Here is a 27,321-nt window from a genome sequence, read left to right on the forward strand (position 1 = left end):
TACGAAGGCGTAGTGATTTTCGGAAGGTTATAAATCCCAAATCGTATATCGGATTTAGGAGAGTCATGAACAAAAAGTCATCTAATCAAACCGAAATATCTGAAAATCAACTTTCCAGAAGTCCCATGAGTCTGATCAGACCCCGAAAAATAGAAACAAGTGCTCTGGTGGGTTTCTTGGTGCTTGATGCTTATCACGATTCTCATCCTTGATGCGTATAAGCCTCAAGTATTCAACTGTACAAATCTTTGCTGTTTTAGCATCAATATGACCAAGTTTTAACCATCAACACACAACTAAAAGTAAAAGCTAACTTTCTACAAGTTTTGAACATCAAGGTTGTCTCTTTATTGTATAAACACAATAAAGCTTCAACCTTTGTCCTTTTGATACAAGTTTATGCATCTTCTTCATATGAGATGATGAAGACTTGATTTTTATCACCATAAAAATCATAAAAAGGTTCCAAGTAAGTGAGATCTACAATAATAACTTAGATCTCAAGTGTTAAGAAATCCTAAGCTAGAAAGCTTGGATCTTTACAAGATTAATGAGACCATAAGCTAGAAAGCTAAGATCTAGTAAAAGTAATGAGATCATAAACTAAAAAGCTTAGATCTTTAATAAAATAATGAAACCCTAAGCTAGAAAGCTTGGATCTTTAATGTTCTTGAAGATCCTTAAAGCAAAAAAGCTAGATCTACAAGTTACTTGAAGATCATAAACACAAGTTTTGATCTTTTAACAAAATAAAGTGATCTTAAGCTTCAAAACTTAGATCCAACAAAGTGATGAAGATTCAAAGCTAAAAAGCTTGAATCTTTCATGTTCTTGAAGATTTCAAATCAAAGTTTGAATCTACAAGATGTAACAAGATCAAAAATCTAAAAAAGTTTGATCCTTTGATGATGATGATGATGATTATGTCGTGGTTAAGAAGAAGAAGAAAAATCAAGAACTTACAATTTTAGTGTGAGAAAGACTAGAGAGAAAATTAGAGAGCAAGTGTGTGTAAAATGAGAATGAAATCAAATGTGAAATGAAGAATGAGGCTTGATATTTATAGTAGTGGAGGTGGTGGTGGGTGTCTCCAAACCGTAGGCATCATGGGGACAAGGGGGGACAACTTTTTTGTTTTTTGCATGATGGTGGTCTAAAGGTGGTGCTAGTTGTTGGGATCCCATGCAACATGTGTAGTAATGGTTAACAAAAATGCTAGTATATTGGCTCATATTAATGGATTTTTTTCCTACATCTTAATGGATCATAAATCCATTAAATTTGGGCTAATTTAATGATCCATTAACTAGAGTAGGGTGGGCTTAAGTCTATTAAGGTAAAAAGTCCAATAAGACTAACTAGTGTGCATTAGTAAATTACTAAGCTTAATTAAGAAACCAATAAGCCAAGTAATTGTCATTAGAAAATAACAATTAGTTTTACGTAGTCATAATATTTCAATTATGACAAAAGTTTAACGTGTACAAAGTACATAGCTCGTTTTAAACGACAAGTGACACTAGCGATTGTAAAAGCCTTTGAGGATCAAGTTAAGTGATTACGCACATAATAACACATTGTAAGATATTAACAAAAGTAATTAATCATGAATAAAGATCCCAGAGCATAAACTAGCTCAGGACGCACATATACGCAGATTCGTGAAAGTATAGAGCACAAAAATATAAGTCGAAAAAGTCGGGTCGTTACAAACATCGTCCTTGCAGCTTCAATGAGAGTCCTATTCCTTCTTTCAGCAACACCATTTTGCTGTAGTGTCCTAACAGCAGAAAAGTTTTGACCAATACCAACACTTTCACAAAACTCAACAAGAGTAGCATTCTTGAACTCTGTTCCATGATTACTTCTTAATTGTTTGACCAGCTTGCCTTTTTGTACCTGCTCCTTCTTAATAAAGTTAATGATTTCTTCAGGTGCATCATTTTTAGCGTACAAGAAAATTACCCATGTAAGCCTAGAGTATTCATCAACAATCACCAGGGTAGACTTCTGTAACGACCCTACTTTTTCCGTTATCTTTTGCCGTTAATTATTTAACGACCGTTAATTTTTATTCGTGACACGTCATTTCTAAGACCTATATTATTATTTTTGTAATAATATATTAATTATTATGTGTTATATGAATATTTGTATTCATATTTCAAGTTATACGTTTCTACGTGTCGCAGATTTCTGTCCGGCGAATCTTTTCGGTTTTCAAACCAACGGTCAAGATTTTGGGATTTTTAAATCCAATTTATTTTAAATATGATATTTTGATGTCATATGATTATATATAGTGTTTATATATTTTATTCGTCGCGTGTTTGTTATCTCTCCGAAAAATTAATCGCGTAGTAGCGTTTTCGCGTTTCGGGCTTTGTTCGGGCGATCGGGCCACAAGTATTCTTCTTTTTGGCCAAAGTGGTCCATGAGGGGCCCACCCCTCTAAAAATTTCGGCCAAAATCCCCTTATACCCCATTTTTATTTTATTTTTCAATTTTTCATTTCCATTTTATTCCTCATTTCTTTTCTAAACCTAAAACTAGCAAGTATCTTTTTCTCTCATCTTTCTTCCTCTCTCTTTTTCTTTTTGAGGCCGCCACATTCATCATCAATATCATCATCATTCTTCATCAATTATTGCTTGGATTTTAGGGCTTTTAACATCAACGCGTTCCTCTCGTTCTCCTCTACACGTTGCTATCTCTTGATTCTTGATTAGGGTATAAACCCTAACCCTAGCTTTTTGATTTTTCTTATATTTTACTGATTTTGTATGTTATATTGATAGTATGATAATTGTATGTTATTGTATGGTTGATTGGATGCGTAGAATTACTCGTTTGCATATGTTTTCGGTTTGATTTAATTGGGACAGCAGCTTTTTCGTGTGTTTCTGACTTTGTAACTGATATAAAAGTTAAAATAAAGTATATAAATGAGTTCCTCTCATCAAGACATTAATTTTAGACTCCGGATTCATGTCGTTTCGATTCCCGGAGCCCTAGATATGCTTAATTTGGTTTTTGTTAAAGATTGAAAGGTGTTCTTGGCATGAACAAGGTTGGGTCCGACTTTGTGACCATCCTTGGTGTCTTTAGGTTGTGTCATTTGGTTTGGACTGATGGTGGGACGAATTTTCATGTTCGGGTCACCTAAATCCGAGCCACGGTTCACCCGTTGTGCCCGAATTACTGTTTTGAGTAAATTGATTTCCCAAATGTTGTCATGGCTAATATCCACGACCTAGGGACTGTTCTTGGAGTGTTCTTGAGTTCATAATTGTGTCGGGTGGTTTGAGTAGGTGAAGTTGCATATGTGGCTTGCCCGAAACCGACACCCGGGGCTCAAGATACGACCCGATGAACTTTTAAACTTAAAACTTATGGTTAATGATTAAACTTATGTTAAAATGAATGGCTTTCATTATTAATAAATTACTTATGATAAGAGAAGTAATTATTATTATTTAAGACTTATGATATAAATATTTATTATATCATTTAATTATTAATTATGATTTAATTAACATTTTAATTAAACTTATGATTAATAATACTTTTATTATTAAAGGAAAATACTTATGATAAGTATTAAATTTATTTTTGAGAAATTATTATAAGACTTATAACAAAGATTAAATAATTATTTAATTATTATAAGACTTAATTATTATTTAATTATGATTTAATTATTAAATACTTATGATTTAATAATTTTAATTAGAAACTTATGATATAATTAATAATTCATTATTAATTTATAATACTTATGATATGAATTAAAATTCATTATTAATTAATAAAACTTATATTATGATTAATATTTAATTAATTAAATACTTATGTTATACTAATTATAACAGTTCAACTTATATTAACTTTAATAATTCATTTTATTTAATTAAACTTATGTTATGACATAACTTTACACTTTTGACTTTAATAAACATTATAACCTATGTTATTATTATAACTTACACTTTTCAAATTAATGTTGACTATGTTGACCAAGTTTGACTTTTGAGTTGACTTTCGGTTGACTTTGACTTTCAGTTGACTTCTGTTGACTTTCTAAATAAGGAAACTTTCCTAACTTCAAAACTTTCTAAAAATAGAAGTTTCTAAATTTGGAAACTTTCCAAAGATAGAAACTTTCCAAAAATAGAAACTTTCCTAAAATGGAAACTTTCCAAAAATGAAAACCTGCTAAAAATAGAAACTTTCTAAAAATAGAAAGTGTGTGTCCTTATGCTGTTCCAATCAAACCGATGCTTGCTGAGTAATGTTCTATGTCTACTTGCAACATGTACAATAGCTATCATACTAAGACTTGACCTAAGTTAGTTATTTATTTCGACCTGCTTTATTTATAGGTCGGCGTTGTGATCTTTCTTGGTCACTTTACTTTACTTGCTGTTCGCTTGTTTGTGAGATTTCTTCAGTTGCTATTTAAGGTGAGTTATAGTCCCATTTTTCTATTTAAATCTTTTGGGATGAGAATACATGCAATTTATTTTATATTTTGGACAAGTGGAAGTTGGTTTAAATTATTCATTGTGAGTTGAACAAAAATATTCCCTAGTCTGGTAACTGTAATCACTGGTTTCTACTGGTGAACGCGAATCCTATGGATAGATCTATCGGGTTTGACAACCCCATTTCGAGCTAGTCGCGCTAGCAATTTGTTATCGGAATGTTTAGTACTTCGTATTTAGTTGTAGATACACTTGTTCGGTGTATATTATTTATTGTGTTTGGCAAGGGTAAATAAAGGGTTAAGTGGTTACCAGGTGGCTCACGGAAAATGGAATAATGTTTTATTATATGTTTTCTAGCATATAATTTTGAGGTTCAAAAAGGAGTTTTTATGTTTTCAAACATAAATTTTTATTGTTTAAATTAAATATTGTTTGCAATATTAAACCTATAATTCACTCAACATTTTTGTTGACAGTTACTCGCATGTTTTATTCTCAGGTTCATGATTGAATGCTTCCGCTGTGCTTAGAGAGTCTGCATATTTACGATGGCAGCTTTTGTTAAACATTAACTTGCATTCTATTTTTGTTACATTAAATAGTGGTTGTTTGTTGACTTTGTTTTGGGTCAACTTTTGGTTAAAGTATTATTGTATGGTTTTTCTAAACTTATACATTTTAGTAGATCTCCTTTATAGGAAATCATTTTTAAATAAAGAATGCAAGGTTGTTTTATTAAATTCATATAGAGTTTCGATCAAGCTGTGGGACCAAGTGACGGAGCCGTTAAGTGTTTTGACGGAGTCGTCACAGTTGGTATCAGAGCCTTGGTTGTAGGGAATTAGGCTGCATTGATGTCGTTACCCGAGTCAATAGGGAGCATTAGTGAGTCTAGTCTACAGCCCGGCCTATTATATATTATTATATGTGATTATTTGTATCGTGTTGGTATGTATGTTGTTATCATACATACATTACTACTATGTTCTGAATCCGGGAGGAACTCCCATTCCGATTTAAACGCATTCTCCGACTCATGCGAGTTCATCTTTCATAGGAACACCTCGGTTAGTGAAACCGAGGGGGTGTCATTCTTGGCTTCTGAAATTCTCGACATTTCTATGTCATAATTTGTGTTTATTGATATAACGTTTGAGTTACATTACGTGTTCTAGAATTCTCGTCATTTCTATGTCATCAATTATGGTTATGTATATAACGTTTGAGTTATATTACGCGATATGTCATTCTTAACTTCTAAAGGCTCGGCATTTCAATGTCAGCTATTGTGTTTGGGTATATAACATTTTTGTTATATTACGCGCCTTTGTGCCGTTGTGCCTATGTGCCTTGGTTGTTGAAACGAAAAACGTCATTCTTGACTTTTAGAGATTCTTAGTACTTCGAAGACATTTTTATGTCATCGTTACTCATATTCATTACTTTCGATGTCTTTGTCTCTTGTGCTATCCTTAGCACATTGTTAAGAAATTGTTTTAGGGAAATTGTGTTGAAATTCGAGGTTGACCACGTGTCCTGACCTTATGTAGTGATATTGGAATGGAACTATGAGTTAGTGAAATATAATGGCGTCAGGCCAACGTGATTATATTACGTTAATTCATAAAAAGTTCCAATATTGTGACATGAGGAATAGAAAGTGAGTCAAAGAAAATTTGTACACCACTCATTCGGAAATTCTAACGTTGTTACATGAGTAAGGAAGATACTCATTATCTTATTTGTTGATATACGAGAGACTCGTCTTAACCGAACTACTTACCCCATGTTTTATCATTCATAACTCGCTTGTTAGTGACAGCTTAGCACGTGACTAGTTTTGACCCAAGGACTTGTGTCCTGATAAAAGTCAAAACAATATTTAACTCATTGGGTTTCATGACCTCGTAGCATTTATTGATTAGATGTCGCAAGACGATTCAAGTCCTTCACCCGAGCTTCAACGATCTTACTTCAACTCGTAACCTCTGTAATGCGGATACCCTGCTTTACATTAAAATTTTTACACATTTGTGTAATTGGGCGGTTCTCATGAGATTTATGGGTGAATGGAAGTAATGAGATATTTTGTCATGTATACAATTTATAAAATCATATATGTATGTATGGGTTCAAATGAATAAATTTACTCTTACCTATTTTGGCTAGTATATACTAAATTATACCTTCAAAATTATTTTAAAACCACTCTTATTGAGTTGTCTAATTAACTAAAATTGTTTTACGTAAAATGGTACACGTTGTACATACTTCTAAGTTTACTAAGATCTTCGTTCCGTTTATGGGGTTACATCAGGCGTTTAAAGCTTTTTCAAAACTTCTTTGATTGATTACATTAGAATTTTCGGAGTGTTTGGATCACAGTTCTTCTCATCCTCCGTTTAAGGATGAAATTTACCATTAAGTTCATTGATAGAAATTCTTACACTAGTTTGGATGCCGGTTTTATAAAATTTGTTGGAGAGTCTTTGCGCTTATAAAATTTTATTTCTTAGGGTTGGGCAAGGCCGAAGCGCGGGCCGATAAATCAATTTTCTGGGGTACCCTCGGTGGTTACCCTATTGTAGAAAAGGCGCTAGGTGAATTTCTACCCCAACTGTTTTATAGTGGGTATCATGGATATATATTACACTAGACCGTTTGAGGAGTTTCTACTCTCAATTTTCGCTGTCAACCGCAACACCCTCGTAAACATCAATCATAGTATTCAATACTTTGAGGTACATGAAATTATTTTTTTGGAGATTCATCTCACCTGGAGTCGGACATTCCTTATAACCCATGATTCACATTCTTTTCATCCTCACATAAATTTAAGAATGTGGATGAATTCTAGATTTCCTCGCTCGTTGTACAAGGAAGTTCACTCTCGATGAAATATCACACCTTTCGTACGCATTCCTTTCGAGAATGTAATGAAAATTTACTTTGAAGACCATGATCCTCGTTATCTCCTTTGAGAGAATTGCCTTATATATCTATGTCACCGATGTGACTACTCCATATAGTTCTCCCTTCATTGTTGCAACTATATTTTATTCGTCCCAGTTCGTCCCCTTGGGGATCTCCTGTTCTTTTTGTTAAGAAGAAAGATGGTTCGTTTCGTTTGTGTATTGGTTATCGCAAGTTGAACAAGCTTACGGTTAAGAACCATTACCCTCTTCCGAGAATTGATGATCTGTTCGATCAGCTTCAAGGTTCATCTATTTATTCTAAGATCGACCTTCGTTCCGGATATCTTCAACTACGGGTTAAAGAATCTGATATTCCGAAAACTGCTTTTCGCACCCATTATGGTCACTTCGAATTCCTTGTTATGTTGTTCGGATTGACAAATGCACCTGCTGTGTTCATGGACCTCATAAATCGTGTGTGCAGACCCTATCTGGACAAATTCGTTATTGTTTTCATCGACCACATCCTTATTTATTCTAAGAGTGATGAAGAGCACGAAGAAATTTTGGAGTTAGTGCTTGATCTATTGAGAAAAGAAGAATTGTACGCTAAGTTCTCTAAGTGTGCTTTCTGATTAAGAGAAGTTCAATTTCCTCGGACATATTGTTAGTAAACAGGGAATACAAGTTGATCCTGCTAAGATTGAGGCCTATATATATATATATACTCAGATTCGCCAGTTTCTAGGATTAGCAGGCTATTATAGAAGGTTCATTCAAGATTTTTCACGAGTAGCGAAACCTCTGACTGCTTTAACGCATAAGGGGAAGAAGTATGAGTGGAAGAATGAACAAGAGACTGCTTTCAGATTTTGAAGAAGAAGTTGACTACCGCTCCGATATTGTCACTACCTGAGGGTAATGATGATTTTGTTGTTTATTGTAATGCTTCGCGTCAAGGCTTTGGTTGCATTTTTATGCAACGAAAGAAAGTTATTGCGCATGCGTCACGCCAGTTGAAGATTCATGAGCAGAATTATACAACCCATGATGTAGTGTTAGGAGCTGTTGTGTTTACACTTAATATTTGGAGATATTATTTATATGGGGTCAAAAGTACAGTGTACACTGATCACAAGAGTCGTCAACATATTCTTGATCAAAAACAGCTATACGTGAAGCAGCGATGACGGGTTGAGACGTTGAATGATTATGATCTTGAACTTTTATATCATCCTGGAAAGGCCAATGTTGTGGCTGATGCTTTGAGTCGAAAGGAGAGAGTTGAACCTCGTAGGTTTAGGGCCTTGAATATGACCATTCGAACAAACCTCGCAAGGCAGATTCTTGCAGCTCAACAAGAAGCCTTGAGAGAGGAAAATTTTGTAACGGGAAGGTCCGAGGCTTAAGTAAACAGTTTGAGGTACGAACCGATGGCACTCGGTATTTTTGCGGGACGCCTTTGGGTTCCGAAGTTTGGTGATCTAAGACAACTTGTTTTAGATAAGGCTCATAAGTCTAGGTACTCTATTCATCCTGGTTCAGGAAAGATGTATCATGATCTTAAGGAGCTGTATTGGTGGCCTAATTTGAAAGCTGATGTGGCTACGTATGTGGCTAAGTGTTTGACCTGTGCTAAGGTTAAAACTGAACATCAGAAACCGCCTGGACTTTTGGTGCAACCTGAGATTCCCGAGTGGAAGTAGGAAGGTATTACAATGGATTTTATTACGAAGTTACCAAGAGTTGTGGGTGGTTATGATACCATTTGGGTGATTGTTGACCGACTCGCTAAGTCAACTCATTCCTTGCCAATTAAGGAAACAGATTCGATAGAAAATCTTACCCGTTTGTATTTGAAGGAGATTGTTTCTAGACATGGTGTTCCCGTATCTATTATTTCGGACCGAGACAGTCGATTTACATCGAGGTTTTGGAAGGTCATAGTGAAAGGACCATTCAAACGTTGGAAGACATGTTACGAGCATGAATCATTGATTTTGGTAAGGGTTGGGATAAGTACTTGCCACTGGCCGAATTTTCTTATAATAATAGTTATCATGGAAGTATTAAAGCCGCACCGTTTGAAACTATATATGGTAGAAAGTGTAGGTCTCCTGTCTGCTGGAATGAGGTTGGGGATGCTCAACTCACAGGTCCAGAAATTATTCATGAGACTACCGAGAAGATCGTACAGATTAAGGAAAGATTGAGAACCGCCAGAAGTCGGCAAAAGAGTTATGCCAATAAGGGAAGGAACGATATTGAATTTCAGGTCGGTGACCGTGTTATGTTAAAGGTTTCACCTTGGAAGGGTGTGATACGTTTTGGTAAAAGGGGAAGGTTGAGTCCTCGTTTTGTTGGACCTTTTGAGATTATTGAGATAGTTGGACCGGCGGCTTATCGTTTGAAGTTGCCACGAGAACTCAGTGCTGTTCACGATGTTTTTCATGTATCGAATTTGAAGAAGTGTTTGGCCTAGGCCGGTGAAACTATTCCTTTGGAGGAACTTCATGTTGATAAACAACTCCATTTTATTGAGGAACCTGTCGAAATTATGAACCGAGAGGTTAAGACTCTCAAGCAGAGCAAAATTCCTATTGTTCGAGTTCGATGGAACGCCAGACGCGGTCTCGAGTTCACTTGGGAGCATGAAGACTAGATGAGGCAGAAGTACCCGCATTTGTTCTCAGATGCTGAGTCAACCCCTGCACCTGCTTAAATTTCGGGACGAAATTTCCGTAACGGGAAGGTACTGTAACGACCCTACTTTTTCCGTTATCTTTTGCCGTTAATTATTTAACGACCGTTAATTTTTATTCGTGACACGTCATTTCTAAGACCTATATTATTATTTTTGTAATAATATATTAATTATTATGTGTTATATGAATATTTGTATTCATATTTCAAGTTATACGTTTCTACGTGTCGCAGATTTCTGTCCGGCGAATCTTTTCGGTTTTCAAACCAACGGTCAAGATTTTGGGATTTTTAAATCCAATTTATTTTAAATATGATATTTTGATGTCATATGATTATATATAGTGTTTATATATTTTATTCGTCGCGTGTTTGTTATCTCTCCGAAAATTAATCGCGTAGTAGCGTTTTCGCGTTTCGGGCTTTGTTCGGGCGATCGGGCCACAAGTATTCTTCTTTTTGGCCAAAGTGGTCCATGAGGGGCCCACCCCTCTAAAAATTTCGGCCAAAATCCCCTTATACCCCATTTTTATTTTATTTTTCAATTTTTCATTTCCATTTTATTCCTCATTTCTTTTCTAAATCTAAAACTAGCAAGTATCTTTTTCTCTCATCTTTCTTCCTCTCTCTTTTTCTTTTTGAGGCCGCCACATTCATCATCAATATCATCATCATTCTTCATCAATTATTGCTTGGATTTTAGGGCTTTTAACATCAACGCGTTCCTCTCGTTCTCCTCTACACGTTGCTATCTCTTGATTCTTGATTAGGGTATAAACCCTAACCCTAGCTTTTTGATTTTTCTTATATTTTACTGATTTTGTATGTTATATTGATAGTATGATAATTGTATGTTATTGTATGGTTGATTGGATGCGTAGAATTACTCGTTTGCATATGTTTTCGGTTTGATTTAATTGGGACAGCAGCTTTTTCGTGTGTTTCTGACTTTGTAACTGATATAAAAGTTAAAATAAAGTATATAAATGAGTTCCTCTCATCAAGACATTAATTTTAGACTCCGGATTCATGTCGTTTCGATTCCCGGAGCCCTAGATATGCTTAATTTGGTTTTTGTTAAAGATTGAAAGGTGTTCTTGGCATGAACAAGGTTGGGTCCGACTTTGTGACCATCCTTGGTGTCTTTAGGTTGTGTCATTTGGTTTGGACTGATGGTGGGACGAATTTTCATGTTCGGGTCACCTAAATCCGAGCCACGGTTCACCCGTTGTGCCCGAATTACTGTTTTGAGTAAATTGATTTCCCAAATGTTGTCATGGCTGATATCCACGACCTAGGGACTGTTCTTGGAGTGTTCTTGAGTTCATAATTGTGTCGGGTGGTTTGAGTAGGTGAAGTTGCATATGTGGCTTGCCCGAAACCGACACCCGGGGCTCAAGATACGACCCGATGAACTTTTAAACTTAAAACTTATGGTTAATGATTAAACTTATGTTAAAATGAATGGCTTTCATTATTAATAAATTACTTATGATAAGAGAAGTAATTATTATTATTTAAGACTTATGATATAAATATTTATTATATCATTTAATTATTAATTATGATTTAATTAACATTTTAATTAAACTTATGATTAATAATACTTTTATTATTAAAGGAAAATACTTATGATAAGTATTAAATTTATTTTTGAGAAATTATTATAAGACTTATAACAAAGATTAAATAATTATTTAATTATTATAAGACTTAATTATTATTTAATTATGATTTAATTATTAAATACTTATGATTTAATAATTTTAATTAGAAACTTATGATATAATTAATAATTCATTATTAATTTATAATACTTATGATATGAATTAAAATTCATTATTAATTAATAAAACTTATATTATGATTAATATTTAATTAATTAAATACTTATGTTATACTAATTATAACAGTTCAACTTATATTAACTTTAATAATTCATTTTATTTAATTAAACTTATGTTATGACATAACTTTACACTTTTGACTTTAATAAACATTATAACCTATGTTATTATTATAACTTACACTTTTCAAATTAATGTTGACTATGTTGACCAAGTTTGACTTTTGAGTTGACTTTCGGTTGACTTTGACTTTCAGTTGACTTCTGTTGACTTTCTAAATAAGGAAACTTTCCTAACTTCAAAACTTTCTAAAAATAGAAGTTTCTAAATTTGGAAACTTTCCAAAGATAGAAACTTTCCAAAAATAGAAACTTTCCTAAAATGGAAACTTTCCAAAAATGAAAACCTGCTAAAAATAGAAACTTTCTAAAAATAGAAAGTGTGTGTCCTTATGCTGTTCCAATCAAACCGATGCTTGCTGAGTAATGTTCTATGTCTACTTGCAACATGTACAATAGCTATCATACTAAGACTTGACCTAAGTTAGTTATTTATTTCGACCTGCTTTATTTATAGGTCGGCGTTGTGATCTTTCTTGGTCACTTTACTTTACTTGCTGTTCGCTTGTTTGTGAGATTTCTTCAGTTGCTATTTAAGGTGAGTTATAGTCCCATTTTTCTATTTAAATCTTTTGGGATGAGAATACATGCAATTTATTTTATATTTTGGACAAGTGGAAGTTGGTTTAAATTATTCATTGTGAGTTGAACAAAAATATTCCCTAGTCTGGTAACTGTAATCACTGGTTTCTACTGGTGAACGCGAATCCTATGGATAGATCTATCGGGTTTGACAACCCCATTTCGAGCTAGTCGCGCTAGCAATTTGTTATCGGAATGTTTAGTACTTCGTATTTAGTTGTAGATACACTTGTTCGGTGTATATTATTTATTGTGTTTGGCAAGGGTAAATAAAGGGTTAAGTGGTTACCAGGTGGCTCACGGAAAATGGAATAATGTTTTATTATATGTTTTCTAGCATATAATTTTGAGGTTCAAAAAGGAGTTTTTATGTTTTCAAACATAAATTTTTATTGTTTAAATTAAATATTGTTTGCAATATTAAACCTATAATTCACTCAACATTTTTGTTGACAGTTACTCGCATGTTTTATTCTCAGGTTCATGATTGAATGCTTCCGCTGTGCTTAGAGAGTCTGCATATTTACGATGGCAGCTTTTGTTAAACATTAACTTGCATTCTATTTTTGTTACATTAAATAGTGGTTGTTTGTTGACTTTGTTTTGGGTCAACTTTTGGTTAAAGTATTATTGTATGGTTTTTCTAAACTTATACATTTTAGTAGATCTCCTTTATAGGAAATCATTTTTAAATAAAGAATGCAAGGTTGTTTTATTAAATTCATATAGAGTTTCGATCAAGCTGTGGGACCAAGTGACGGAGCCGTTAAGTGTTTTGACGGAGTCGTCACAACTTCTTTCCACTCAGACTTCCAATGTTCATAGGCCCAAAAAGGTCCATGTGAAGCATGTGAAGAGGTTCATTAATGGAAGCTAAAGTCTTAGAGTGAAAATAAGCTTTGGTTTGTTTACCCTTAACACAAGCAGAGCAGACTTTATCCTTCTTGTAGGAGAGCTGTGACAGCCCTCTTACTAACTTCTTTTTAGACAATTCATTTATATTTTTGAAATCTAAATGAGAAAGTCTTCTATGCCATAACCAATTTAACTCAGGAACAGTTTGTGAATAAAGACTAGTATCAATACCAGAATCTGTAGCATCAAGATCAACTACATACACATTCTGTTGCCTCCAAGCAACCAAGATAGGTTTCCCTTTAGGATCATAGATGATTCCAGCATTTTTTCTTATCCTTATCTCACAATCTTCATCAGCAACTTGACTCACACTCAACAGATTATACATTAATCCTTCTACAAGAGCAACCCTCTTTAAAAAAACACCACCAGCTTTGACATTTCCATACCCAATAGTCTTACCAACAGAGTTGTCCCCATATCTTACAGAGGGACCTTTTTCATCTACAAACCCTTCAAGATGCTCCTTGCATCCTGTCATTTGTCTTGAGCATCTACTATCCAAAAACTACTTTCTTTCATTCTGCACAAGACATAAAAACAACAAACATTAGTTACCTTTGGGAACCCACTTTACAGTGGGTTCACAAGAAGAGTTTTTTACTCTCCAAACAAATGGTTTGTTCTTTATCCAATTTTTTTTTCTTTACATTGATCCTGAATGTTTGACCATTGTTTGTCTAATTTTATCCATTTGTTGACCTTTTCAAGACTCTTGGGTTTGTTTAACTCAGTTTTGACCTTTGGTTTCTCTTTTAGGTTTTTACAAAGTTTTGAAATTCTCTTTTTCAGTTTAGAAATAGCTTTGACTTCAAAACACTTTTGTTTTTCACTTTTAGAATCATCATGTGTTATTTCTGAGATCACAGTATCACTTTGTTTAACTGAGTCTATATCTGAGTCTGATGATCCAGACTCTGAAATTGAGTCTGTATTTCCAGATCCTGATATGGTCTCAGTACTATAGATGAATCCTGATTCTGGCCTAACAAAAGCATTTATTAAGTATTGCTTATCACCATCAACCTTAAGAAAAATATTATGTAAAATCACAGGCTTAAATATATTTAGATCCTTTTCTTTTTCAACTCTAGTATCATTCTTGAGATTAAAACCTACACCAAGCACAACCCTTATATCTGCAAGTATTTGCCTAGCTATAGCATCTGAATTTTTCTTAGATGATACACACCAAGATTTACAAATCTTTTCATACTTATCTGCTCTTTCTCTAATTTTCCTTTTCTCATCATCAAATCTTATAATCTCCTTATTAAAACTAGATTTGTATTCTGCTAGCTCAATTCTACAGTGCTCTGTTTCACTTATGTGTAAATCTTTCTCTCTAACTATGGCTTTAAGATTATTTAGTTCAGATTTTAATCTTTTGTTCTCATCTAAGCATGATTTAAAGTCATTCAACAAATACTGAAACATGCTTATCTTTTCATTATCAACATAGTGAACAAAATTTTGTACCTTATAAGCAGTAGATTTATCACTATTTGATTGACTATTAAGTTTCTCAGCAATTTTTAAATCCGCTTCAAATTGACTAGACGACTTCTCCTATTCAATAACTGCCATTAAACACTTATCTTCCTCTTCATCAGATGATGAGTCTTTATCATCCCAAGTTTATGTTGTAGTGACCCGAACTTTTCCATGATTATATATATTAAATGAAAACTATATTTGCATGATTAAATGTTTCCAACATGTTAAGCAATCAAACTTGTTAAGACTTGATTATTTAAAATGAGTTTCATATAGACAATTGACCACCCAAGTTGACCGGCGATTCTCATCATCAAATCTTATAATCTCCTTATTCACGAACGTTAAAAACTTGTAAAAACTACATGATGATATATATATGGTTAACATGAGATTATGATAACTAAGTATCTCACTAAGTATATTAACAATGAGTGATATACATAAAAAAATGAGATTATTGAATTAAGAAGCTCGAAACGATATACATAACGATTATCGTTATAACAACGTCTTACTAAATACATGTGAATTATATTAAGATATTGTTACACTATATTTAACATGATAAAATGATAATTATATATATCATTAAGTATGTTCACAATGAACTACATATGTAAAACAAGACTACTAACTTAAGAATTTCGAAACGAGGCATATATGTAACGATTATCGTTGTAACGACATTTTAATGTATATATATATCATATTAGGATATATTCATACATCATAATATCATGATAATGTAATAATTTAACATCTCATTTCTTATGATAAATAAGGGATTAACTACATTTAACAAGATCGTTAACTTAAAGGTTTCAAAACAACACTTACATGTAATGACTAACGATGACTTAACGACTCAGTTAAAATGTATATACATGTATTGTATTAAGATGTATTAGTACACTTTTGAAAGACTTCAAGACATATATCAAAGTACTTCTATTTAGCAAAAATGCTTATATTACATTCTCATTCATTTTCATCAACAATTCTACACGTATGCACCCGTATTCGTACTCGTACAATACCCAGATTCTAAATGTATTTACTATTGGTATATACACTCCAATGATTAGCTCTTAGTAGCCCTTGTGAGTCACCTAAACATGTGAGAACCATCATTTAGAAACTAGCATAAAATATCTCACAAAATTACAAACTAATGGAGCCTATATCCATGGCCATCTTTCACGTGAATTGTCACCAACCATAAACACATTTTGATTCTAACTTTCATGCATCAAACTACTCTCTCTCAAGTTCTCTCTTGGTTTTCTAAGTGTTCTTCATCATATTCAACAAAATCTAGCTCAATCTAGCTCATAAATCCTAACCTAGATCAACTTTCAAAACAATTACTCAAGTAAACTTCAAGAACACTTTCAAGTTTACAACTCTACTTCCAAGCTTTCTAATCCATTCCAAGTAATCATCTAAGATCAAGAAACCTCTGTTATTTACAGTAAGTTATCATTCTAATTCAAGGTATAATTCATATTCAAACTTTGATTCGATTTCTATAACTATAAACTATCTTAATTCGAGTAAAAATCTTACTTGAACTTGTTTTCTTGTCATGATTCTACTTCAAGAACTTTCAAGCCATCCAGGTCCTTTGAAGCTAGACCATAGACACGTATACAATGTTTTGTCATATCATATCGACGTCATCTATATATATTATTTGGAACAACCATAGACACTCTATATGCGGTAATGTTCGAGTTAGCTATACATGGTTGAGGTTGATTCCAAAATAATATATATACTTTGAGTTGTGATCGAGTCTGAGACTTGTATACACTGGGTCGTGGATTGATTCGATATAATATATATTGATTTATTTCTGTACTACTAACTGTGGACAACTAATTATGGACTACGAACGTTGGACTGTTAACTTAACAAACTTAAATCGTTAAAACATAATAAAACATATTGTGAATATATTTCGATCATACTTTGATATATATGTATATATTTGTTATAGGTTCGTGAATCGACCAGTGGCCAAGTGTTATTTTCCGACGAAAGGATAATCTGTGAAAGTGAGTTATAGTCCCATTTTTACTATCGAATATTTTTGGGATGAGAATACATGCAGTTTTATAAATGATTTACAAAATAGACACAAGTACTTGAAAATTACATTCTATGATTGAATTATCTTATTGAATATCACCCTTTTGCTTGGTAACCTAAGAATTAGTGAACGCCACTAATTGACGCGAATTCTGAAGATAGATTTATGGGCCTAATGAACCCCATCCAGGTTATGGATGCTTTAGTACTTCGATTTTTATATACAGATGAGTGTACCTGTATATTTGGGGATATTCTATATGCATTTGTTAATGTCGGTTACCAGGTGTTCTTCATATAAATGATTTTTATACAGATGAGTGTTCCTGTATTATTTTTTTGCAGATGAGTGTTCCTGCAGTTAATTATGAAAAATAAAATCTTGTGGTCTATTAATATAATTTGATATATAGGTTAAACATATATCTCACCAACATTTTTGTTGACGTTTAAAGCATGTTTATTCTCAGGTGATTATTAAGAGCTTCCGCTGTTGCATGCTAAATAATGACAGGATTGGAGTCTGCATGCTTGTACAATATTGTTTAAAAACTGCATTCGAAGACTTAAGTTGTTGTGTAATATTATTGTAAACTATTATGTAATGGTTGTGCGAAAACGCTACATTTTATATTATCATTATTTGATAATCTTCGTAATATTTTAAACCTTTATTGCAAATATAAAGGTTATGGTTTGTTTCAAAAATCGAATGCAGTCTTTGAAAAACGTCTCATATAGAGGTCAAAACCTCGCAACGAAATCAATTAATATGAAACGTTTATAATTATTATGAACGGCACATTTTAGTTGGTATCCGAGCGTTGGTCTTAGATAACCAGAAATTGCATTAGTGTGTCTTATCGAGTTTGTTAGGATGCATTAGTGAGTCTGGACTTCAACCGTGTTTTCTTTAAAAACGATTGCTTAACACTTTTTGTTGGAAACTATAAATTGTTAACATGTAAATATTATGTGATATATTAATCTCTTAACGTGTTTGATATTGTGTGATAGATATCTACCTCTAGTACAAATCTCATCGACTCACCGAATAATAACGAAGAGTTGAATATATATTGGGAAGATTCACAAATTCCCGAAGAGGAACCGGGAGAAGAGGAACCGGAAGAAGAAGAGGTTCCGGAAGAGAAAATATTAGGAATCACAAAAAAACCGATAAATAAAAGAAAATTCTCAACCAATGGACCAAAGTTAAAAGTGGTCAATGGTTTTTCCGCCGAGGAAGCAAAATATTGGGAAAATTACCAATTTTCTGATGAATCGGATCCTGATGAGGATTCCGATGATGTTATAGAAATTACCCCGACCCAATTTGAAAAAGCAAAAGAAAACAATAAGGGAAAAGGCATCAAAATAGAAAAATCTAATTCTAACCCCGATGAACTTTATGTTAACATGAAATATCCCGATGGGAAATACCGTCAACACCCGTATTTCTTAAGTTTTAACTATAACCCGGGGACATCTAAGCCCCCAGGTTTTTCTAAACCATTTGTGAAAACAACGACTCGTATTAGAGGAACACCATATATCCCTAGGAAATTAGCGAAACGAACCAAGTCCAAAGAGGAAGAAACAAGTGAGTCGGAATGAAGAGTAGTAATCATGTTGTGTAATATATGTATTGTAGTGTGCTTGTACTTCGATGATATATGTAAAAATTGCTTATATTGTTTGTTAATTATCTTTTTACAAATCTAATCCTTGTCTATTTTACAGTATAAAACACACAATGGACGTTAAGAATAGACAACCAAAAATTTTAGAAGACCTACCAGGGGATATGATTGATGAAATCTTGTCTAGAGTCGGTCAGAATTCATCGGCACAATTATTTACGGCGAAATTAGTTTGTCGAACATTTGAAAGACGTTCCAGGCATGCCTTAGTTTATAAAAGGCTTTCCTTTTAAAGATGGGGTATATCACATTGGGGAGACTTTAAGTTACGCCGTGTTTTCTTTAAGGCATTAAATGCGGGAAACCCAGATGCAATTTTACGCTACAGGTTAAGAACCTATTTTGACTCCACATATCCCAACATAGAACTTCGTTCTTTAGAAAGAGCTTCAAACATGCAATATAAGAAGCATGTTATGTTTATGGGTTAGTGATGTTCGCTTCTCACCAAATTGAGAAAAAGAACATCGGATTGCAACTGTTAAATAAAACATTCCCACAAGTGACGGATTAGTAGTTGGGGTGAGAAATAAGGTTATTGTTATGGGGCTGTTGGGCATTACGTAACCCTCGTCCTTTTGACGACGTTACAACATGCTATTTTGTCAACGACCACAACGGTTATTTTCCACAAGACCAAGGATGGGAAATAATACTAGTAAAACCCGAATGCATGACTTGTTTCTGGACTTATGAATTACGTGTCTTTGTTGCTTTTGCTGAACGACTTGCGTATTAACTAGATTTGTCTTCACAACTGCCTTGTATCAAAGTTATTGTGTAATATATTTCATGCTATATGTAAAATAGCGGTATTGTAAGTTGTAATATTTTTATAATAGTTTGAACACGAAATATTATTGTAATCAGTTTTTCATATAGAATTGTAGTAGTTGATTGTATATTAGCTACTAAGTATGAACTTAACGGGTAGGTACTAACCGAATGGAAAATTATAAAACGCTAATATGAAGAAAAAGCTTTTATAAATAAGTTCATATTATGCTACGAAATACTATTGACTACTTTTAATATTCTATATGATTAACTTAATTCTTTTAGCTATTTTTGAAGGAAATGGCACCGACTACTCGTCAGAACTTGAACATGAGCGAGGAAGACTTTCGTGTTTTCCTTGCAGCAAACATAGCCGCAGTGCATGCCGCAATGCAAAATAACAACAATAACTCTGGATCTAGCAGTGGAACTAGTTCCACAAGAAATCGTGTGGGATGCTCCTACAAAGAATTTACTGCTTGTAAACCTCTGGAATTCGATGGAACCGAGGGTCCAATCGGATTAAAATGGTGGACTGAGAAGGTCAAATCGGTGTTTGCCATAAGTAAGTGCACTGAAGAAGACAAAGTAAAGTACGCTACGCATACCTTCACAGGTACTGCGTTAACATGGTGTAACACCTATCTCGAGCAGGTGGGACAAGATGCTGCTTACACACTACCGTGGTCAGCATTCAAGCACGTGATGAACGAGCAGTACCGTCCCAAAAACGAGGTCAATAAGCTCAAAGTAGAGCTTAGAGGATTGCGAACGCAAGGTTTCGACATTACCACGTACGAACGACGATTCACAGAGTTGTTCCTATTGTGTCCAAGAGCGTTCGAAGATGATGAAGAGAAGATCGACGCATTTGTAAAAGGGTTACCAGAATGGATTCGAGAAGATGTGAGTTCACACGAGCCCGCCTCCATACAAAATGCAAGTCGAATGGCTTACAAAGTCATAAATCAGATTGAGGGAAGGATTAAAAATAGGAGGCCGAAGAAGCCAACACGAAACAAGTCAAGAGAAAGTGGGAAGAAAACAGTGACAAAAGTCACCAACACAACAACAGTAACAATCACCTCAACAATCATCAAAACAATAATCACAAATTCAATCGCACCATTTATCGCAACAACAAACACCCCAACAACAACAATAACCACTACAACAACTGTTCCAACAACAATTTCAACCGCAACAACAACCCCAACAATAACAACAACAACAACAAGAGGCAGAAAAATCGATGCCTAAGGTGTGAGAAATATCATTCGGATGACTTTTGTAGGGAGTTATGCACCAAATGCAATAGAACGTGTCACAGTGCTACAAAGTGCGAAGTCTACGGACCAGCGGTTAACAGAAATAAAGGAACGTATAACGCCGGAACAAGTAATGCCGACGTTACATGTTTCGGATGCGGGAAGAAGGGTCATTACAGAAATACGTGTCCAAACCCGGAGAATAATAATGGTCAAGGCCGAGAAAGAGTCTTCAACATAAATGCGGTTGAAGCACAGGAAGACCCGGAGCTTGTTACGGGTACGTTCCTTATTGATGAAAAACCTGCTTATGTTTTATTTGATTCGGGTGCGGATAGAAGCTATATGAGTAGAGATTTTTGTGCTAAATTAAGTTGTCCATTGACACCTTTGGATAATAAATTTTTACTCGAATTAGCAAACGGAAAATTAATTACAGCAGATAAAATAGAGAAATTAAACTGATTAGCGAAACGTTTAAGATTGATTTGATACCAGTAGAGTTAGGGAGTTTTGATGTGATAATTGGCATGGACTGGTTGAAAGAGGTGAAAGCAGAAATCGTTTGTTACAAAAATGCGATTCGCATTATGCGCGAAAAGAGAAAATCCTTAATGGTGTACGAAGAAAAGAGCAACGCGAAGCTAAACATTATTAGTAACTTGAAGACGCAAAAGCTAATAAGAAAAGGTTGCTATGCCATTCTAGCACAAGTCGAGTAAATACAAACCGAAGAGAAGAACATCAATGATGTTCCCGTCGCAAAAGAATTTCCCGATGTATTTCGGAAAGAATTACCGGGACTACCTCCACACCGATCTGTGGAATTTCAAATAGATCTTGTACCAGGAGCTGCACCAATAGCTCGTGCTCAATACAGACTCGCACCCAGTGAAATAAAGGAATTACAAAGTCAACTACAAGAACTTTTAGAACGTGATTTCATTCGACCAAGCACATCACCATGGGGAGCTCCTGTCTTGTTTGTCAAAAAGAAGGATGGTACATTCAGGTTGTGTATCGACTACAGAGAGTTGAACAAACTTACTATCAAGAACCGTTACCCACTACCATGAATCGACGACTTATTTGATCAACTATAAGGCTCGTTAGTTTATTCGAAGATCAATTTACGTTCCGGGTATCATCAAATGCGTGTGAAGGAGGATGATATTCCAAAGACTGCTTTTAGGATGCGTTACAGTCATTATGAGTTTATGGTTATGCTGTTTGGATTGACTAACTCACCAGCTATGTTCATGGACCTCATGAACCGAGTGTGTGGACCATATCTTGACAAGTTTGTTGTTTTCATCGACGACATCCTTATTTACTCAAAGAATGATCAAGAGCACGGAGAACATTTGAGAAAAGTGTTAGAATTGTTGAGGAAAGAAAAATTGTACGCTAAATTTTCAAAGTGTGCATTTTGGTTGAAAGAAGTTCAATTCCTCGGTCACGTAGTAAACAAGGATGATATTCAGGTGGATCCGTCAAACATTGAAACCGTTGAAAACTGGGAAACCCCGAAAACTCCGAAGCATATACGCCAATTTTTAGGATTGACTGGTTACTACAGAAGATTCATCCAAGATTTTTCCAAAATAGCAAAACTCTTGACTGCATTAACGCATAAAGGGAAGAAATTTGAATGGAAGGATGAGCAAGAGAAAGCATTTCAATTGTTGAAGAAAAAGTTAACTACGGCACCTATATTATCATTGCCTGAAGGGAATGATGATTTTGTGATTTATTGTGATGCTTCAAAGCAAGGTCTCGGTTGTGTATTAATGCAACGAAAGAAGGTAATTGCTTATGCGTCCAGACAATTGAAGATTCATGAACAAAATTATACGACTTACGATTTGGAATTGGGCGCTATTATTTTTGCATTAAAGACTTGGAGCCACTATTTATATGGGGTCAAAAGTATTATATATACCGACCACAAAAGTCTCCAACATATATTTAATCAGAAACAACTGAACATGAGGCAGCGTAGGTAGATTGAGTTGTTGAATGATTACAAATTTGATATTCGTTACCACCCGGGGAAGGCGAATGTGGTAGCCGACGCTTTGAGTAGAAAGGACAGAGAACCTGTGCGGGTAAAAGCTATGAATATAATTATTCGTACTAACGTTACTACTCAAATAAAGGAGGCGCAACAGGGAGTTTTAAAAGAGGGAAATTTGAAGGATGAGATACCCAAAGGTTCGGAGAAACATCTTAATATTAGGGAAGACGGAACCCGGTATAGGGCTGAAAGAATTTGGGTACCAAAGTTTGGAGATGTGAGAGAAATGGTACTTAAGGAAGCACATAAAACCAGATACTCAATACATCCTGGAGCGGGAAAGATGTACAAAGATCTCAAGAAACAGTTTTGGTGGCCGGGTATGAAAGCCGATATTGCTAAATACGTAGGATAATTTTTGACGTGTTCTAAGGTTAAAGCTGAACATCAAAAACCATCAGGTCTACTTCAACAACCTGAAATCCCGGAATGGAAATGGGAAAAAATTACCATGGATTTCATTACTAAATTGCCAAGGACTGCAAGTGGTTATGCTATAATTTGGGTAATAGTCGATCGTCTCACCAAGTCAGCACACTTTCTGTCAATGAGAGAAGATGATAAAATAGAGAAGTTGGCACAATTATACTTGAAGGAAGTTGTCTCCAGACATGGAATACCAATCTCTATTATCTCTGATAGGGATGGAAGATTTGTTTCAATGTTTTGGCAAACATTACAACAAGCATTGGGAACTCGTCTACACATGAGTACTGCCTATCACCCACAAACTGATGGGCAGAGCGTAAGGACAATCAAATGCTTGAAAACATGCTACGAGCATGTGTTATTGATTTTGGAAACAGTTGGGATCGACATCTACCGTTAGCAGAATTTTCTTACAACAACAGTTACCACTCAAGTATTGAGATGGCACCGTTTGAGGCACTTTATGGTAGAAAGTGCAGGTCTCTGATTTGTTGGAGTGAAGTTGGAGATAGACAGATTACGGGTCCAGAAATTCTCCAAGAAACTGCAGAGAAAATTATTCAAATTCAACAACGGTTGAAAATCGCCCAAAGTCGACAAAAGAGCTACACGGACATTAAGAGAAAAGATATAGAATTTGAGATTGGAGAAATGGTCATGCTTAAGGTTTCACCTTGGAAGGGCGTTGTTTGATTTGGTAAACGGGGGAAACTAAACCCAAGGTACATTGGGCCATTCAAGATTATAGATCGTGTCTGACCAGTAGCTTACCGAGTTGACTTACCTCAACAACTCGTCGGGGTACATAATACTTTTCATGTCTCGAATCTGAAGAAATGTTTTGCTAAATAAGATCTCACTATTCCGTTAGACGAAATTCAAATTAATGAAAAACTTCAATTCATCGAAGAACCTGTCGAAATAATGGATCGTGAGGCTACAAGACTTAAGTAAAATAAAATACCAATTGTTAAGGTTCGATAGAATGCTCGTAGAGGACCAGAGTTCACCTGGGAACATGAAGATCAGATGAAGAAAAAATACCCGCACCTATTTCCAGAAGATGCGTCAACACCTCCAACAGCTTGAAATTTTGGGACGAAATTTATTTAACGGGTAGGTACTGTAGTGACCCAAACTTTTCCATGATTATATATATTAAATGAAAACTATATTTGCATGATTAAATATTTCTAACATGTTAAGCAATCAAACTTGTTAAGAATTGATTATTTGAAATGAGTTTCATATAGACAATTGACCACCCAAGTTGACCGGCGATTCACGAACTTTAAAAACTTGTAAAAACTACATGATGATATATATATGAAAATATATATGGTTAACATGAGATTATGATAAGTAAGTATCTCACTAAGTATATTAACAATGAGTGATATACATAAAAAATGAGATTATTGAATTAAGAAGCTCGAAACGATATACATAACGATTATCGTTATAACAACGTCTTACTAAATACATGTGAATTATATTAAGATATTGTTACACTATATTTAACATGATAAAATGATAATTATATATATCATTAAGTATGTTCACAATGAACTACATATGTAAAACAAGACTACTAACTTAAGAATTTCGAAACGAGGCATATATGTAACGATTATCGTTGTAACGACATTGTAATGTATATATATCATATTAGGATATATTCATACATCCTAATATCATGATAATGTAATAATTTAACATCTCATTTCTTATCATAAATAAGGGATTAACTACATTTAACAGGATCGTTAACTTAAAGATTTCAAAACAACACTTACATGTAACGACTAACGATGACTTAACGACTCAGTTAAAATGTATATACATGTAGTGTATTAAGATGTATTAGTACACTTTTGAAAGACTTCAAGACACATATCAAAGTACTTCTATTTAGCAAAAATGCTTACAATTACATTCTCATTCATTTTCATCAACAATTCTACTCATATGCACCCGTATTCGTACTCGTACAATACCCAGCTTCTAAATGTATTTACTATTGGTATATACACTCCAATGATCAGGTCTTAGCAGCCCTTGTGAGTCACCTAAACATGTGGGAACCATCATTTGGCAACTAGCATGAAATATCTCACAAAATTACAAACTAACGGAGCCTATATCCATGGCCATCTTTCACGTGAATTGTCACCAACCATAAACACAATTTGATTCCAACTTTTATGCATCAAACTACTCTCTCTCAAGTTCTCTCTTGGTGTTCTAAGTGTTCTTCATCATATTCAACAAAATCTAGCTCAATCTAGCTCTTAAATCCTAACCTAGATCAACTTTCAAAACAACTACTCAAGTAAACTTCAAGAACACTTTCAAGTTTACAAGTCTACTTCCATGCTTTCTAATACATTCCAAGTAATCATCTAAGATCTAGAAACCTCTGTTATTTACAGTAAGTTATCATTCTAATTCAAGGTATAATTCATATTCAAACTTTGATTTGATTTCTATAACTATAAACTATCTTAATTCGAGTAAAAATCTTACTTGAACTTGTTTTCGTGTCATGATTCTACTTCAAGAACTTTCAAGCCATCCAAGATCCTTTGAAGCTAGATCTTTTCTTGTCACTTCCAGTAGGTTTACCTACCAAACTTGAGGTAGTAATGATGTTCATAACATCATTCGATTCATATATATATATATAACTATCTTATTCGAAGATTTAAACTTGTAATCAATAGAACATAGTTTAGTTAATTCTAAACTTGTTCGCAAACAAAGTTTACCCTTCTAACTTGACTTTTAAAATCAACTAAACACATGTTCTATATCTATATTGTAACACCGGCCATTTTTTTTTAAACACACAGCGAAAGACTTTATTTACAAACACAATATATGTCACGTCATTACATTAATCCGTGTAATTACGTTTAAGTTTACACAACGGTGTTACGTTATTACAAAACATTATTTATACAAAAGTCCACATCAGAGTTGGGTTGTTAAACATGTCTTCTGCAACAGCACCCATCCCGACTAGCAGTACCTAAACCTGTAAGGGGAGAATATGTGGGGGATTAGCGCACCGCTAAGTGAATTGAATCTATCTAACAGATATAGCTTAAGCCACACACAAGCTATATACATCAACAGTACCTGCTAACTACCAACTAACATACAATAAGACAATACGAGGATCGGCGGCTTGTACGAGCACACGACACTCAGCTGATCGGGCATGAGTCTACCGATAGTCTCTGCTACTCAATTCACAATATAGTTATCCAGATGCAGGGGATGCATCATTCACACTATACTCCACAATCAGTAGCCTATGGACCCAACCTCCCCTAGGCACGGTTGACCTCATACGGACTCTAACCTCTCCTAGGAACGGTTTCGAGTCCCCAGTCTCCCTAGGCCCGACTGGTGCCATTCACATAGTGTATACATAATTCACATACAACATCAGGCAAACGATATTATTCTAACATGGCAATTCCTACACTATGCATGGTAAAAGAGTCGACCACAGTAGCATGATATGCTACTTAAACTCTATCTGTAGATAGACCCACTCACCGAATACTAGCAACTAGCTCAGATAATCTATCACTGAGCGGCTTTCTTATCCTTATCACCTGAACATAAGGCAAATCAAGTTAGTTTCTGCCCATTAACACAAAACAGCACAGTACAGAAAATCAGTCACAAAAAGCGCCGTTAAAAGTCCACCTAACACTTATGCACTTTCAAAATTTACATCCTGAACACCAAAATACAAACGGGCAGCGTAACGGCTAGAAAAAGGCACTTTGGTAAAACATTCTGCCCTGGACACACAGTCGGTCGACTGTCTCCTCAATCGGTCGACTTACGTAGACAGTCGGTCGACTGTTGACACAACTGATCGACTGACT

The sequence above is a fragment of the Rutidosis leptorrhynchoides genome, chromosome 11 (genome assembly GCF_046630445.1).
Source record: "Rutidosis leptorrhynchoides isolate AG116_Rl617_1_P2 chromosome 11, CSIRO_AGI_Rlap_v1, whole genome shotgun sequence".
NCBI lineage: Eukaryota > Viridiplantae > Streptophyta > Magnoliopsida > Asterales > Asteraceae > Rutidosis > Rutidosis leptorrhynchoides.